Raw genomic sequence first — 7,372 nt, forward strand, 5'->3', positions numbered from 1 at the left:
CTTCCAGTAGGATGAAAAGCTGAGGTATGTTAACTTTAATTTTATGGTTTGCGTGAATACCGAGTTCGATTACTCCCTGTCAAAGCAGAAATCAGCCTCTTACAGGGAGTAAGTGCTAATTAAGCAAAACAGAGTAAGCATGTTATCTGAAGTATATTTGATTCTTTCCTGTGCACTTTGGCTGCACAAGCTCTAACCACAGTTTCCGGAGGGACCATCAGTGCTCCCTAAGAATGCCAATGCAGTGTTCCGTCCAGTTAGTGGGGTGCAGAGACCAGTCAGAATGCTGATGCTTTCCACAAAGGAGATGGGGCTAGGGAGGCAAATGCAATCAGGGAGTATTAGCTCTGTCTTGTGCGCCTGCTACAAAACCGTGTCCTCTCAAGACTGCTCTATCCCTTCTTTGCTTTATACGTGTATGTGTAAGTTTGTATATGTAAGCTTTACAAGTCTCTCCTAAGAGAAAACTGAAAATGCCCAGGAAAAAGACAAAACTGCTTCAACAGAGAAAGGTCTCTCTGTTCCAGTTGAAGAGGATATAGAGTTAATAACAGGAAATATCCATCCCCTGAAACTGTATGAAACATGGATGCTTCCACAATTTACTCAAGGTCTCACTGACCAGGCTATAAGTAATTTTAATTATTATTTCTTATGATTATGGTTGATAAAAAGTCTCAGTGGTATGCTAAAAATCTTTAACACTTGTTGACCTTTTTTCTTGATAGCTTTCCTCCTCCCAGGCTCCAGCCAACAGGAGCAGTAACAGATATCCAGATCTTAAGAGGATAGAAGTATAATGGTGCACTGAATATGGAAAGGAAGAACCAGTAATGGTTCCTATACATTCATAACGCGAATCAGCATCAAACTAAGCTTCCCCAAGAAGAAGCTGACAGCAAATAGTTTCTCCTCTTAATGAATTGAGGAAACAACTTTGAAGTTATCCGTAGCCACCGCTTCTGAAGCAACCAGTAGCTTTGCAACTATTAGTTTACTTGTATTAGATTAATTTATATTAGAGTTTATTTAATGCAATTGCTCACAAATTTTAAACCATTTTGTAGAGTAGTGTTCTCTATCTGTTTAAATGAAATGCTTTCCTAAGCTCAAAATCAGTGTTTTTATGTTGTGTAAATTATGAAATTACTGTGAAATATCTGGTAAACTTGATAGGAAACCCCAGATGTCAGCACTTTGCTGGGCAAGATTTAAAGTGGCCCACACCATTAGCCCTCATCAGGAGCAGTAGCAGTGGGCTAAGTCATAAGGGCACGCCCGTCCATTACACTCACCCAGGATACTGTGAGTGAGAAACAAAGGGCAGTCAGACAGGGACCTCTATGCTCAGATTCCACTGCCAAGAAATGGCCTAAGTCAGCTCTTGTTGTTGAAGAAAATAACCCTTTAGCAATCAGACTGAATCCTATTTTAAGTTTTAGAGGAAGAAGGATACTATTTAAACATTGATGAAATATGCCTCTCTTTTTTTATCAGCATAGAAATCTATTTGAATTCAAAAGAATATGGTTATATTTAGCATAGTGTAATAATTATCTAAAGCACATATCATCGTTGGCTCTGAAACAGTTCTAAAGATGTCATTCTTTTGAAGTCAAAAAATATGCAGTAAAAATGGACAAGGAAGCAAAAATATGAAAAAAACAAGTTTGCTGAGTATGGGAAGTTGTTACAAGAGGGGCACAACAAGATAATGTAACAGAGTCCAAATTACATAACATGCAGCAAGGAGTTCTCTTGCTTTAACAACTCCTAGAAAATAAACCAGTAATCTCAATGCAAGAATATCACCACTGGGTTATTTAACAGGACAAATTTTCTGAGGGACACAGGTAGTAACTCACTATACTTCCCCTTTCTCTAATATCTTTTCTCACACCAATTTCTTTTCTTTCCTCGAGGATAGATTTTATCCTGTTGAAAACAATTTTAGTTTTATTTGTAAAGTGGAGTAAATAATATCCTGAGTGAAGTAGGCAGCGTTTTAGCTGAAGATGCTTAGGAATCAAACTTTTGAAAAAGGCCAATCAGCTAGCTAGCTAGCAGTTACCATCAGTGGCTTGCAGAGAAAAAAATTACAGATGATATGTTTGCTAAATAGATAAAAAGAATAAGCAGTTTAGAATGGGTGAAAAATCCCAGGATCTACTGTGACCTAGACCAGAGGTGCCTAAACTTTTTGGAACCAGGGACCGGTTTCCTGGAAGCAAATTTTTCCAGGGAGGGGGGGCGGGGTGTGTGAGGTTCAGGCGGTAATGTGAGCCATAGGGAGCAGCAGATGAAGCTTAGTTGGCTTGCTTGCGACTCACCTCCTGCTGTGCAGCCCGGTTCCTAAGAGGCTGTGGACTGGTACCCGTCCAAGGCCAAGGGGTTGGGAACCCCTGACCTACACACTCAAAAGCAGACAGCTGACCTTTGATTAAGCCCATTTTCCTGTGGAGTGAGCCATAAGGGGCTCCAAGACACAGTTTGGTTTCAATGTTTCAGTGTTCACAGCCAGAGGGCAAACTCAGAATGTCTCCTCCTCTTGCAAAAACTGGACCACGGATGAGAAGTCTTTTTTTTTTGAGTAGCCCTTCACGCACAACATCCCTGCAGATCTGATGGGCTTGACTGCCCAGAAGGACTGGGCTCTTTGTGCTGGTAGCAGAGTCTCATGCTAATCCCAGATCCTTAGCCATTAGTGTTGCTCCAAATCCGCCCTGATAGTAATTAGCCGAGGGAACTCCATCCATCACCCCAGGTACAGGATTATAAGTGTCACTTGACCAACATTGTCCTGAGCTCGTATTTAGGATTTTAGCCAAGAGTTTTGGGTCAAGCCCTAACCTGAGTCCCAGATTCATAGCTTCAGCAGTTCCAATCCTACTAATAGCTAACAGCAAGTTTTTGCAGATCTTCGAAGCCTGGCCAGTCCCAACAGCTCCACGATGCACCACATGGGAGCCCATGCACCACAGCAGCTCAACCCCTCCCATCCTAAGTGTGAGGTGGCCAGATCGAGCCATTCCCACACTACCAGAAACAGGGGCATCCATGAAAACCGCTCCCATTTTCTCAACTTCTTTGGCCAATTCTCCGAAAACCATAGGATCAACAGTACTGGAATCTATTAATAGTGAGTCTTTCTTCACTTTTTTTTGAATTCCATTTGCTCCACAATAAGCTTCTAGTGCATTGATGCATTGTAATAATTCTGTCACCTTTTTCGGCTACATCCCCTGCAGAAGACACTACAGGGTTCATCTGCATCTAGAAGCTCTTTGCATGAATCAGGGAACACATCAACAATGGTGAGTGGCTAGCCATGTTTCATGAGCTCTTTTGCCACTGGACTCCCCACGTTGCCTACTCCAATGAATCCAACTGGAGTCTTGGAAGCTACTGACCTAGAACACAGTGCTGCAAGGCTGGCCACCACTGGCTGCTGCAGACGACTCCCTGTACCGGAGGCCGGAGGTGGCTCCACGGAGACGGAAGGAGGCTGCCACGCTGCCCGCGCCCCTCCTTCCCACGGTGACCTCCTCGACTCCCGGCTCACCCACTGGCTGCTATAGGGTGCGTGATGCGGAGGGCCGGCTCGGCTGTGGCGATTCTTAATACCTCTTTGGTACTAGGTTACACATACAGTTTCACCTAGTGAGCGATTTAACAGAAGGAATTTTTTTCTACGGCATTTTTGTGGCACAGCAGATAGAAGCGAGGTCACTATTTCTTTGAAAAACTGAATTAAAAATTTATAGAAAGTCATGATTCATTCTACAAATATGCTGAGTCAAAGAAACGTGAAAATTGATGCGATGGAGGAAGAGCGCTAGACTTCCCTGATGCTCAACTGGCACCTTTCTTCTGGTGTCAGAACATGGTTGTGTAACTCCTTTAATCCCAGTGGATTTTCCAAAAATTCCAGAATCTTCAGATTTTGGTAGCCTCTGTTTACTGCCTTTGCCCCCCTATGCCAAACCCCACCCCACCCCGCACACATTCATTTTTTACCAGTTGTCCTCCGGGGTGTTTTTCTTTATAGAGTTATTGCAGCAGTTTGTTAGACTACTGACCCCCAGTGCAAATGCCCCTCCCCCCGTTTTCTCACCCTGTGTAGTTTTGTTCCACCTTGACCTGGGCTTGGTCACGTGACTTGCTTTGGCCCAATGGCATATCAAGAGCTGAAGCTTGGAGAGTACTTGTGCTTTAGGGCTTGTCCTCATGGAAACCTGACATGTTAGGAAGCCTGGCTAACCTAGTGGAGACTAGGCACAGGCCACAGCCAGCACCAATGGCCAGACATGTGAAAGCAACCAGCCCCAGTCCAGCAACCAGATGATGGCAGCCTCAGTAGTCACCTCAGGTGAAAGCAAGATAGATCCACCCAGGAGATCCCAGCCCATTCTGCTGATTCACAAATTGTGAGGAGATAAAGTGCCTGCTGTTTTAAACCACCAAGCTTAGGAGTAGTTCATCACACAGGAAGAGATATAACTATCTTTACTGTTAGATTATCTTCCCATTTTATACCATGTTTCCCCTCAAACGACTGTTCCTTAATCCAAGATTCTAGAAAAGAAATAACAACTGATGAGGCTGATAGAGCCTTAACATTTTTTATAAGTTTTGTAAACTTTTAAAATAACTGTTAATAAAATCAATATTTATTTGATCACAAAATTATTTTCTTCAGTTGCCTTAAGAAGTAATGCAGAATTGTACTAAGTTTATACATTTGGAGGCTCTAAAAATGTGTTATTCCTTGGATTCAAGTCCTAGTGTACTTTATGTGGGCATTCACGTTTGCAAAATGATTCCAGGAAAGTTGCGATTTCATTTTACAACTTTGGCCTAAGGAGTCTTATGATATTTTACCTGAGAAAAAGAACACATTAATTCCACTTCCAGCTATTAAACCCATGGCTTCCTGTATTTTCTAAATTCCCTATCAGTGAAGAAGACTATGTATAGCGTACAAGACTGTCATGATTAGGAGGAAGGTAGTACAGAAAGAGCCCATCAAATTAGGCATTGCCCAGTCATGTCAGTATACTAACGTGGTGAGCCACAGGCAGCTTGAAGCCTGGAAAAAAGACAGATACAGTGTAATGATTATCCTAAGGATCCGGATAATGATTCCCATGATTTTGTTTTAAATATTAATGGCAGAGGATTCTGGGGAAATGGTGGTGGCTACAGAGAAGATTTTTATCCCTGAATATGCCACCCCTCCCCTAAATACACAACCCCCCACCCCCACAAAGAAGAAAGAAAAGCATCTAGGATAGCAAGATCAAAAACCCACAGACAACATCTACAACAAGGTGTCCACATTAACTGCAACATACAGCCAGGTAGGAACAAACCAACAACAGGAAAAAGACCTACATATGTGTATCCCAAGGTGTGTGGGAGGAAGACGAGGGAAGGACTCTCTCTCTCTTTAAGGAGAGCCAAAGGTTACTATGGTTCACGAACTCACTGAGATTGAAAAACTCACTGAGAACAGCGGCAGAAACCGGGAGTGAATGTTGCAGGCTCCACTTTGCAGCTGAGTGCAAGAACTTTGAAATGTTCTGAGGATGCCAAGTGTTCTGGGGTCTGTGAAACCTTGACACCTATCAAACCAAAGCACCATTCCAGAACAAATCCCCATACTCAACAAGGACAGGAAAGAGGAGGCCTGGGTAAATGGGCATAGGAGGGCCGAGGAGGAAGATTTTAGAAATTTTAAGGTCATTTTTTAAAATTATGTTGTGGGGCCTCCCTGGTGGCGCAGTGGTTGAGAGTCCGCCTGCCGGGACACAGGTTCGTGCCCCGGTCTGGGAAGATCCCACATGCCGCGGAGCGGCTGGGTCCGTGCACCATGGCCGCTGAGCCTGCGCATCCGGAGCCTGTGCTCCACAACGGGAGAGGCCACAGCAGTGAGAAGCCTGCGTACCGCAAAAAATAAATAAATAAAAAAAATTATGTTGTGAAAATAATAGAAGATAGTGAGCCCTGGAGTTCTGAAGCTAGAAATTATATTCTGATCTATGTTTCCCTCCTAAAGTGGAAACTTATTTCATTTAAAAATGAGCGACAGAAGAGTATTCCATTCACATCCTGTAGAAAATCAGTGAGAAAAAAAAAGAAAAAAGAGGGGTGAAAAGAAAGTTCCAGCAAATCCTGAAAACGTCACAGAAAGACACGTCCACAGAACAAATGAAATTTATTGCCTGATATTGCGGAAAAAGTAAAAGAAATTTTCAAAGGAATAGAAACTGGTTTTAAGAAAAACATAAAAGAAATTAGAAAAATTCAGAAATGAAGTGATTGGAGAATAGCAAGATTTGAAAAGGTGAAAAATTCAGTAAGTAATTTGTTTAAAAAAAATCATGTCTCGAGAGAAGGTTAAACTAGAAGGAACACAAGTTTGAATAAACACAGTGGATAATGTCTCCTTGGAGAAACAGCTGATTTCAAATCCAGCATAAGAAACGAACAAGATGTTCCTGGTACCTCTTGTCATATAAGAGAGCTGGGAAGACTTCAAAGACTACTGTGGTTGTGTGGAAAGGACTCAGGAGCCAACTTGAACAGGATCCGTGAACCTAAGAGGGGACAATCTCTGCATCGATATTTATAACAACCTCACTGAAAACAACAACAAAGCAAGAAAATACCTCATTAGTCATCTTTGGAAGAGTCAACCTTTCTCTCTCTTGTTTTTTCTTTTTTTGTAAAACTGGTAAATAAAATAAAAGAAACATTTATTCTTCCTTTCCTAATTAAACTGTAACTCAGGGCAACCAAGTAGTTGATGAAATAATGTTCTAGCTAGTAAATGAATAATCATCTAGTTAGTAGAATATCACCATTTGGTACCCTTAATAAATTAATGGATCTAGACATTGATCATTAATGGCTGCAACGTCACAGTAAGACAGACACTTTATAGTTCCTTTTGGAATTCATCAGTATTATCTATGAAGTAAACTTGACAAAAAAATCACACCTGAATTATGTCAGTGCTCTAGATCTATCTACCAACTGACAGTAAATACATGGACCAAAGGAGCATGATAAACATATAAGCAGAAAGGGGATGCAATCAGCATAATCCAGACAGTTGGGAACCCTACTGGATGAATGCTTTGAATTCAAGGACAAATACTTGCAAGAAAAATGAGCAAACTGAGTTCTTTTAAACCTATACTTTAAAAGAAATTGTGTTTGGATCAGCAATCAAATAAATAATGGTTATTAAAATAAAAATACATTTAGAGGACAATCAAGGAAACATGAACTGACTGGCTATTTGTTGATATTAAGGAATCATTATTATTTGCGGATGTGTGGTAATGACATAGTTGAGCTTAAAAAG

At 41.5% G+C, this 7,372-nt stretch overlaps 1 pseudogene across 1 annotated transcript; it reads right to left on the reverse strand.

Annotated features, from left to right (window-relative positions):
• Positions 1-1,491: 1,491 nt before the first annotated feature.
• On the reverse strand, positions 1,492-6,683 carry LOC308609865 (3-hydroxyisobutyrate dehydrogenase, mitochondrial-like; annotated as a pseudogene). Its single transcript has 2 exons — positions 6,672-6,683; positions 1,492-3,572 (listed from the first exon to the last, which is right to left on the reverse strand). The product of its transcript is annotated as a 3-hydroxyisobutyrate dehydrogenase, mitochondrial-like (transcript).
• Between the last annotated feature and the right edge of the window lie 689 nt (positions 6,684-7,372).

The sequence above is a fragment of the Mesoplodon bidens genome (genome assembly GCF_964165515.1).
Source record: "Mesoplodon bidens genome assembly, contig: HAP1_SCAFFOLD_312, whole genome shotgun sequence".
Classification (NCBI taxonomy): Eukaryota; Metazoa; Chordata; class Mammalia; order Artiodactyla; family Ziphiidae; genus Mesoplodon; species Mesoplodon bidens.